Source organism: Typopeltis vanoorti, chromosome 3 (genome assembly GCF_054136105.1).
Source record: "Typopeltis vanoorti isolate ZY-2024b chromosome 3, IOZ_Tvanoo_1.0, whole genome shotgun sequence".
NCBI classification, from domain to species: domain Eukaryota; kingdom Metazoa; phylum Arthropoda; class Arachnida; order Uropygi; family Thelyphonidae; genus Typopeltis; species Typopeltis vanoorti.
In genome coordinates, this window is record NC_143551.1 from 101,208,188 (window position 1) to 101,217,754 (window position 9,567).

Consider the following 9,567-nt stretch of genomic DNA (forward strand, 5'->3'; position numbering starts at 1 on the left):
GATGAGTCTTTGGACTCCCTGGAGGTGTCACATAATAATAATAATAATAAAGACTTCAACTGGTCAATGCCACCATTGTCGAAAATTCGGCTACTCACAACGCCGATCTCTGCTGCGTAAAATGCGGAGAAAACCATGCAATAGCTTCCTGCAAAATATATATATAAAAAAAAAAAAAAACAGCCAGCTATATATGCCAATTGAGGCAGTCCACATGCCACTAAGTACAGGGGCTGCTAGCAATATTTGGCCACCCAAAAATTAACAAATGAAATTTTAAGAGCTCCATCAACATCTCCAAGGGGAATCTACAGCAAATGTTGAAAACCCCCAACTGCACAACAAACCGACGACCTGATGTCAGTCCATCTGTCCTATTTGCATATAAAGGCCAAATCAGGCTGCTGATGAACCCTCATAATTCATGATGAACCCTCATTAAAACCTTAATTTTTTATACTCTAATTGACAATCTCATGAGTAGGGACTAATATAAGATAGCTATAATGTTTGAGCTCTACATGTTCTAATGTTTGACATGTTCTAACATCTCCTCACCTGAGTGTAGGCCAAAACACGACCGGGTGGTGACTATCATAATGAATGGAAATATCCATTTCCAAGAAGGGGTTTTTTTGTAAATGAGACCTAACACAGCATGACGTCAGTTCGTCTGCTCTTTATATGGAGATAATAAAAACCTGGAGTTATTTCCCTTGCAAACTTTCGTTTGCCTATGTTTATGTAAAAGAAAACAACTCAGATAATTTTCAAAAGCAATGTGGTAATTGTGAAAGCTCTCGAGACAAAAGTAGTTTATCAAATAAATAAAAGAAGCAAAATAAAATAAAATAAGTAAAATGAAATAAAAAAAATTAGCTAAAGAATCCCATGAAAAAGATGATTTTCGTGGGATTCTTTAGCTAAGTAGGTTTCTATGAAGTCTTTGGTTGGAAAGAACTTGGTTAGAATCACGTCCAAGGCGCGAAGAACGTTTATCGTTACTTTATGGTAGGAGAATGAGAATGTCTCATATGTAGGTATAGGATATTCCTCCCTCAGTGATCCCTGACCAGCCAGCAGAGCACATAATTTACACATAATTGCCCTCAGGAAATGACATTCGCATCCGTAGCGCTAAACTGCCTCAAGAAAGACTGTTATAATTTTTTTCTAAGCCTTTCTTCGACTAGTTCTCGAGTTAGTCGATCTGTTATCTGAACAAATAAGCTTTTCCGCCTAGAAAACTAAGCTTTTATACCCGGCAACTCAAGAAAATCGACTGAAGAACGTATAATATTTGAAGATAATAATACATTGGTGTTTAACACCAAAGGAAAAACACTATTTCTGAAGATTCCAACTGAAATTCAGGCGAAATAAATTGTGACAATTTGTTCAATTGACAATTTCGAGTGCATTTTCAAATTATCGAATCACTCGCAAAGGAATCGTGTGGTAGCAGAAAAGGCTGCATCAAGCAAATTATGTTTGAAGAAGCTCTTTTCGTAAAGGAATAAAGTTGAAAACCGGATATCTTGCAATGTCTCAAAGATATATATTTTTTTTTTTTTGGTAGGTGGCGGCGCAGTAGTGTAGGCTCGTTTCTAATGTGCACATCTTTAAATTAAAAAAATTTATATTTTATGGCTGTGTATTTCTCAGTTAGGTGCTTCTTTCAAGTCAAGCGTGTTTATTTTGTGTCGAGTATTTTTGCATTTGGCATAATTGGTTTGTATTTGGTATCAGATTGTATGATTAGGCATCGTTGCAGCTAAGCCTAATCTCGCTATTGTGACTGTTAAATCTTCTTTGTAGCTACGTATGTAAATCCTTGTGTTAGATATTTTTGGTTATTCATATAATGACGTGTTTGATGAAACATTTTGAGAATGATATGTTATAGTTATGTAATATGAAGAGTTAGTGTAATGAGAAGTTATAGTACTATTGCCTATAAATTGGTATTTCTTTGTATTTCTCAGTTAGGTGCTTCTTTCAAGTCAAGCGTGTTTATTTTGTGTCGAGTATTTTTGCATTTGACATAATGGTTTGTATTTGGTATCAGATTGTATGATTAGGCATCGTTGCAGCTAAGCCTAATCTCGTTATTGTGACAGTTAAATCTTCTTTGTAGCTACGTATGTAAATCCTTGTGTTAGATATTTTTGGTTATTCATATAATGACGTGTTTGATGAAACATTTTGAGAATGATATGTTATAGTGATCGCGTTCTTGTTGTTAAGCCTATTACTGCCATTCTCTGAGCATATATACTGGATGTTAAATGAAATCTATTGATTATAAGTGTATAATACTGAGATAATTATTTCAAGCAACGTATGTAAATTTTGTTAGGTATTGTTTAATGTTGGTTAATATGAGTATTTTATTTTAAACTTAGTTCAGAACTCAATATGATAACAAGATCACAGATAATTTGTTTGAAAGGGCACAATCACACACCTAATATATTATCTGTTTTTAATAAATTACTTGCTAGTGAAAGTTTGGTGGATGTAACATTACTGTGTGAAGGAATGACCCTTAAGGCTCACAAAATAGTACTATCTGCAAGCAGCACTTTTCTATACAGCTTATTTTTAGACAACCCAAGTAGTCATCCTGTTGTGACATTAAATGACATGAAGTTCAACGACTTAAGGTTGATGATCCAATATATGTACCATGGTGAAATTAATATTTCATGGGATATGCTTCCATCATTGTTAAAATCTGCAGAGTTCCTAAAAATGAAAGATTTTTTGGAAGTTGCTAATAAGTACAATGATTCTGTGGAAGGCATACAGCAGAGCGCTTTAGATTATGATCGTCACGAAGCAAGGAAACCGATCATTGTTCACTTGGTTGCTGAGGGTCAACTGTCAGGTGAAAGTGTGCATATGGGTGTATTGTCTTGTTCAGTGTCTGATGCTACAGTTGATTCTCACCTAACAGTCACAACCTTGGGTTGTGATGACAACAGTCCTTTCATCAATTCAGGTGAATGTGTGCATAACGGTGTGTTGTCTGTTTCTGATGCTGCAATCACGGTTTTTAGCGGTGATGATCGTCCTTTCATCAATTCAGGTGAATGTGTGCATGGCAGTGTGTTGTCGGTTTCTGATGCTACGGTTGATTCTCACCTGCCAGTCACAAACTTGGGTATGTCATCTGAGTCAGCTATTTCTTCTGTGGTTGCTGGTGATGTCAATCCAGATTACTTAACATCTTGTGTTTCTATAGTATCCCCTCTTGAATCTGATGTCAAAGTAGAAACGAAAGACTGTGCAGTCCATTCCACATCTAATATATCAAATGTTTTGCCTGTATTAAGTGACTCGTATGATCGCAGAAGTTTTAATGTAATATATGATGATACATCTGGTTTGACTAATATCCCAAGTTTAAGTGATCATCAAGACTTCGCAGTTAGCTACCATCAGTCACATAGGGAACATACATGTTTTATACAGCCATATCCCAATGTATCGGATAGAAGCATGTGGAGTAGACTGTGTTGTGCAAGTTCTCCTGAAACAAATGAACGGACATTTTTAAATGACTGTAATATATTTTATAATTTTGATCTGACCAAATTGTATAATCTATCTTTTAGAATTCCAATATGTTCTAATATTTTTTATGGAATAGGAAGTATGGGGGGATTAAGAATGACAAAGTATGAGAATGACAGAAGTGAATATGTGCATGGAATAAATAGTGCAGAAATAGATACACACATATTGCTGAGTGATATACTAAAGAATGTGAGAGAGGTTCAGGAACAAAAACAAGCATCAGTGGGAGTAAACGATGTCAAGTTAAGAAGAAGCAAAAAAGATGTTGTGCTGTATGGGAATTCTATAATTAAGGGTGTGAAGGATGGTAGAGTAATTAAAGCGTGTTACCCAGGGTCAAAGATTAAGGATATAACTAGGGCTGTGAAATTGCAGAAAGATAGAGTGAGTGAGATTATTGCAGTTATAGGGACGAATGATCTTCGTAGCGAAAGATTTTCTGTAAGACGGGATTTGAAGAATTTAATGATTGCAATGAATGCAAAGAGTGAGAGTGGAAAGATCATGAGTGTGCTACCACGATTTGATTGTGATGAAATGAACAGAAGAGCAATTATAGTAAATGGAATGGTGTCCAGATTGTGTAAAAGGTTTTGCAAAGAAATGAAACTGAATATTCATTTTATGAATGTCTGGGATGAGTTTGATAAAAGGAAGGAGTATTTTAAGAGAGATGGTTTGCACTTAAATGGATTAGGAGCTTGGCATTTAGAACATTTATTGATAAAGGACAGAGTAAAGGGTCATAAACAGGGAAATGGGATTTGCTAGGGAGGCAGGTGATAGAGTTAGCTGTAAATAGTACTAAGGTCATTAATCGTTGTGAAACTGGGATTAATTGTTCGCAGAATGTTAACAGTAGACAGAGTGGGGTAATTCGCACACAGGGATATTATGGGAGGAAGGGTGTATTGCAGTTTATGTATACCAATGCTCGAAGTATTAGGAATAAGTGTGAAGAATTTTTGTCATTACTGAGTACAACATGGCCAAAAATTATAGGAATTAGCGAAACTTGATTAACCAAAAATGATATAGTTATTGGGATTGAATGTAAGGGGTACAGTATTTTCAGGCAGGACAGAGATGACAGAATGGGGGGAGGGGTTTTATTAATGATAGATGAAACATTAAAGCCAAAAAAGATAGAAGTACCTCACTGTGACAGGTATGTAGAGGGCAGTTCATTAGAGGCTGTTTGGTGTGAGATAGAGATTAACAAGGCGAAATATGTAATTGGTTGTTGCTATAATCCAAGGGGAATAAGGGAGAATGTACATAGCATGTATTGGCAAATTAGCACGATGAGTAAAGGTCAAGTAATTATTATGGGGGATTTTAACTTTGGGGACATAGATTGGGGGAAGGAATGGTCACAAGGAACAACGGAAATGGAGTTTATACATTTGTTAAGAGATAATTACCTGAGACAGCATGTGATGGAAGGGACAAGAGATTCTAGAGTGTTAGATCTGGTCATAACATCGGAGAACATATCAATAAGTAATTTAGTTACAATGTCTCCACTTGGGGAAAGCGATCATGTGGTCTTGACCTGGGAGATTGAAAGACGTACTGAATATTCTAATAAGAATGGGTATATGTGGAATTACAAGGCTGGTGATTATGGCAAGATGAGAAGTCAGCTTTCAGCTGTATTATGGCATGAGAAATTCAAGGGGAGAGATGTTGATGGTGCGTGGGAGATTCTCAAGGAGTATTTGAAGAAAGCTGTATCAGACTGTATTCCCAGCGTCAGAAGTAGAAATCAAGTAGGAGTAAAATGGATGACTAATACTATTAAACAAGAGTTGCAGATAAAGAAAAGGTTGTGGAAGACATAAAGAAAAAGGTGATGAGCGTTCCAATGAGCAATATAAGGTACAGGCAAAGAGAGTAACCTGTATGGTAAGGAAAGCCAAAGCTAATTATGAGAGGAAACTAGCTGATGAATCCAAAAGAAACCCTAAAGAGTTCTTTCGCTATGTGGCTAGTAAAAGGAAGAATATCCATGGAAAGATTACTTTAAAAAGTGTTGATGGTAAGGAAATTACTGAAGCTAATCAAATAGTTGAGTTGCTTAGTGATCATTTCGCAAAAGTGTACCATCTTCGTAGTGATAGTGCAGTGTCAGATGTGCCATTGACAGATGAGAGTATAGAGATAGATGAAATTGAGGTGCTTAATATATTAAAGAACCTTAATGCTAACACTGCCATTGGGTTAAATGGCATATCGGCCCATGTGTTACGAGAATGTGCAAGAGAATTAGCAACTCCTCTAACCAGGATGTTTAATTTAAGCCTCAGTTCTGGTAAAGTGCCAATAGAGGGGAAAATAGTTCCATTGCACAAGGGAGGCTCTAAGACTGATGTTGCTAATTATAGACCAATCAATATATCTGGAGTGGTGGTTAAGATTTTGGAGAAATTAGTTAAAATTAGAATTCAGGACTGGGTGGACAGCAATATGATACTTTATAAGGGGCAACATGGTTTTGTGAAAGGTAGGTCTTGCCTAAGTAATTTGCTTACGTTCTATAATAAAGTAACAGTGGAGTTGGATAAAGGAAATCCTTACTCAGTGATACTGCTTGACTTTGCAAAGGCTTTTGACAGGATTCCACATGGAACTCTGTTACGTAAATTAGAGCAAATGGGTTTGGATCCGAAGATGGTGATTTGGATTAAAGGATGGCTGGCGGACAGATATCAAAGAGTGATTTACGGAGGAGCTGAGTCCAGGAAAAGGCAAGTGACTAGTGGTGTACCTCAGGGCTCAGTTCTTGGTCCTCTATTGTTTAATTTGTACATCAATGATATTGGAAATACCTTGAATGGAAATATCCACTTGTTTGCTGATGATGCAAAATTGGGAAGAGCGATAATCAATTCAAATGATGTGGATATTTTACAGGATGACTTAAATAGGCTGACGCTATGGACTGAGGTAAATGGCTGTCAGTTCAACGTGGCTAAGTGTAAGGTGATGCACTTCGGGAGGATGAAATCGCATGCTGTTTACTATATTAACGGAACTGAACTGCAGGAAGTTGATGAGATAAGAGACTTGGGAGTTATTGTGGACAGAGAACTTAAGTTTAAAGGGCATATTGCTAAGATTGCCAAAACATCACATCAAATTACATGGTTGTTGAGGAACACACTAACAAGCAGGGATAGGGAAGTTATTATTCCACTCTATAAGGCATTAATAAGGCCGCATTTGGACTATTGTGCACAGATCTGGTCGCCAGGATTTCTTGGTGATGCGGAAGTGGTAGAAAGGATTCAGAGGAGGGTTACAAAGATTGTTGCAGGTCTGTGGGATGTTCCCTATGAGGATAGATTGATGATCTGTGGGCTCCAAAAACTAGCTGATAGACGTAGGAGAGGAGATATGATAGAGGTATTTAAATTGTTAAAGGGATTTTACAGGATTGATACTGATGATATTCTTAAGACCAATGCAGGATGTGAGAGAACGAGGTTGCCAAAACATCACATCAAATTACATGGTTGTTGAGGAACACACTAACAAGCAGGGATAGGGAAGTTATTATTCCACTCTATAAGGCATTAATAAGGCCGCATTTGGACTATTGTGCACAGATCTGGTCGCCAGGATTTCTTGGTGATGCGGAAGTGGTAGAAAGGATTCAGAGGAGGGTTACAAAGATTGTTGCAGGTCTGTGGGATGTTCCCTATGAGGATAGATTGATGATCTGTGGGCTCCAAAAACTAGCTGATAGACGTAGGAGAGGAGATATGATAGAGGTATTTAAATTGTTAAAGGGATTTTACAGGATTGATACTGATGATATTCTTAAGACCAATGCAGGATGTGAGAGAACGAGGGGTCATCCCTGGAGATTGTGTAAGAGTGTGGTTAACAAGGGTGTTAGGACTAGATTTTTTACTTGGAGGGTTGTGAATGGGTGGAATGCTTTGCCAGAACTGGTTGTGAATGCTTCAACTGTGAATGAATTTAAGGAGAGGTATGACAGGTATTGTGTAAATAATGGTTAGTGTGTCAATGTCGGGTCTCCCGCGATGAGTCTTTTGACTCCATGGAGACACCGTTAAAATAATAATAATAATAATATCTATCATCTAGATGATTTCACACGGGGAAGAATTATTGGAAAGCTTGGAAGACCACAGAATCGACAATTTTTTTATATACAGGTAAAAATGAAATTCGTCCTTAGCTTTTGGACACCAGTGTATATAGAGCTAGGATTAGGGACCACGAGATGGCAGCAGGTATCTCGCAAATCCTCCTTCCTTGATGCCTATTAAAAAATTTTTAATATCTCTTCAAAAGTTAGTTAGCGATGTCTGCTTAAAGATGAAATGTTTAGTATAAATAAATAAAATTCATAAATAAATAAATATTTTAACTTCTTTTATGCCGCTTTTGAAAGATAAATTATAATATTTGCTATCATGGATTTCCTTCTTAACTTTGTAACTTGTAACTTCTGTGGCTTGATGGACTTCAATCCCATGGATTATTATCCCTTCATCGCTAGGAAATAGATTTGTGTTAAAGATTAACGAGCACTTGGCTCACCTTATTCAGGGAAGTACGGAAGCGCCTGAACCGAAAAGAAGAGAAGCTTTCGGGCGCTTAGAAAACTACTGAATGAGTTGCTTGGGATGAAAAGCAGCTTAGGTGAATAAGTAGTGGTAGTATTACGGAGCAACGAGAAAATATCTGGGATATCAGCAACGATATGCAGGAGAGCATGTCACTTGTTGAACATGGAGAAGATGACTAGGGTGGTCCTGAGGAATTTGTTGGTGTCGGCTTGGCTTGGGTTCATTTTGCTAAAGGCTGATAGTATCTCCCCTAATGAGGCAGCAAGAATCAGTGCAGAGTTTTGGCTATAAGCTGCCGAGGCTCGGGGAAAAAATTCGCGGAGAAACCGTAGAAGCGAAAGTTCTATCGGCTGTAACACCTCGCGCTGTGAAATCTAACGCAGGTTTCATGGCTTGATTCTGAGTGGGCGGAGATAACGCCGCTCTTCTCTTCTGTAGGTTAGAAGGGTGAATTGAGCAGCCCTTATAGTTGGCTGGATGTGGGCCACCAAAATTCGCGCATTTAGCATGTATAGACCGTGATTTTATGCAAGTGTGCGAGGGATGGCTGTCACCGCACTTTACACACTTGTAATCTGCTTTACATAACTTTTGTGCATGCCCAAATTTTTGTCAGCGATGACATTGAACGGCGCATGCCTTTCTTCTGAGTGGTCTGGTCTTGATGACTAAACTGCAGACTGTCTTAAGGTCGTAAATTTCTCTGTGGTCTTTACTGATCTCCACTAAGACTAGAGGCATAGGGCGCTTGTCTGCGCAAGATCTTAATTGGTTCAAGACCTTGTGATCTGAGGTCAGTAGCTATTTCAACAGATGTAATGGTTTCTGCCAGACCTCTGATGACTACTTTTAGGTTTTTTTCACCCTTGAGTTGAAATGTGTGATATAGGACATTCAATTCGTCCATACGTCTGGTTATCCGGCGGTAGTCCAATGCCACTTCTGGTTGAATTCGGATTCCGTCATCTGTGTTCTTAGCAGATATAAATTTGATGTTGCTGTTCTTCATTATCTCCGCGGTTGATGACCATTTTTCTTTCGATCTTAGAATAACTGGATGAATCCTCTCTTTGGGCTGTGCCCCTGAGTCCGTCGCTCTTTCTTCAACAGGTTGTGCTGTTGTGTCCATTGTAGCTGTATTTTCCAAGGGCTGGGGTATTATTTCAGGATCTGCTGCAGGGACTTTTTCTTTTCCTTCTGACCTCCTGAAAGCCACTGGAGTTTGAATTAGGGATGTCTTAAGTTGTTGTTGCTGGCTCACTGGCGTTCTCATGTGAAGAGGGAGGAAGTTCAGAGGGGTCGAGGTCCTCTGTCTCCACTTCAAGAACCTGGTGTTTTCCGATTTTATCAGGTCATTTTGTGTTTAGGATGTTGCCTAAAT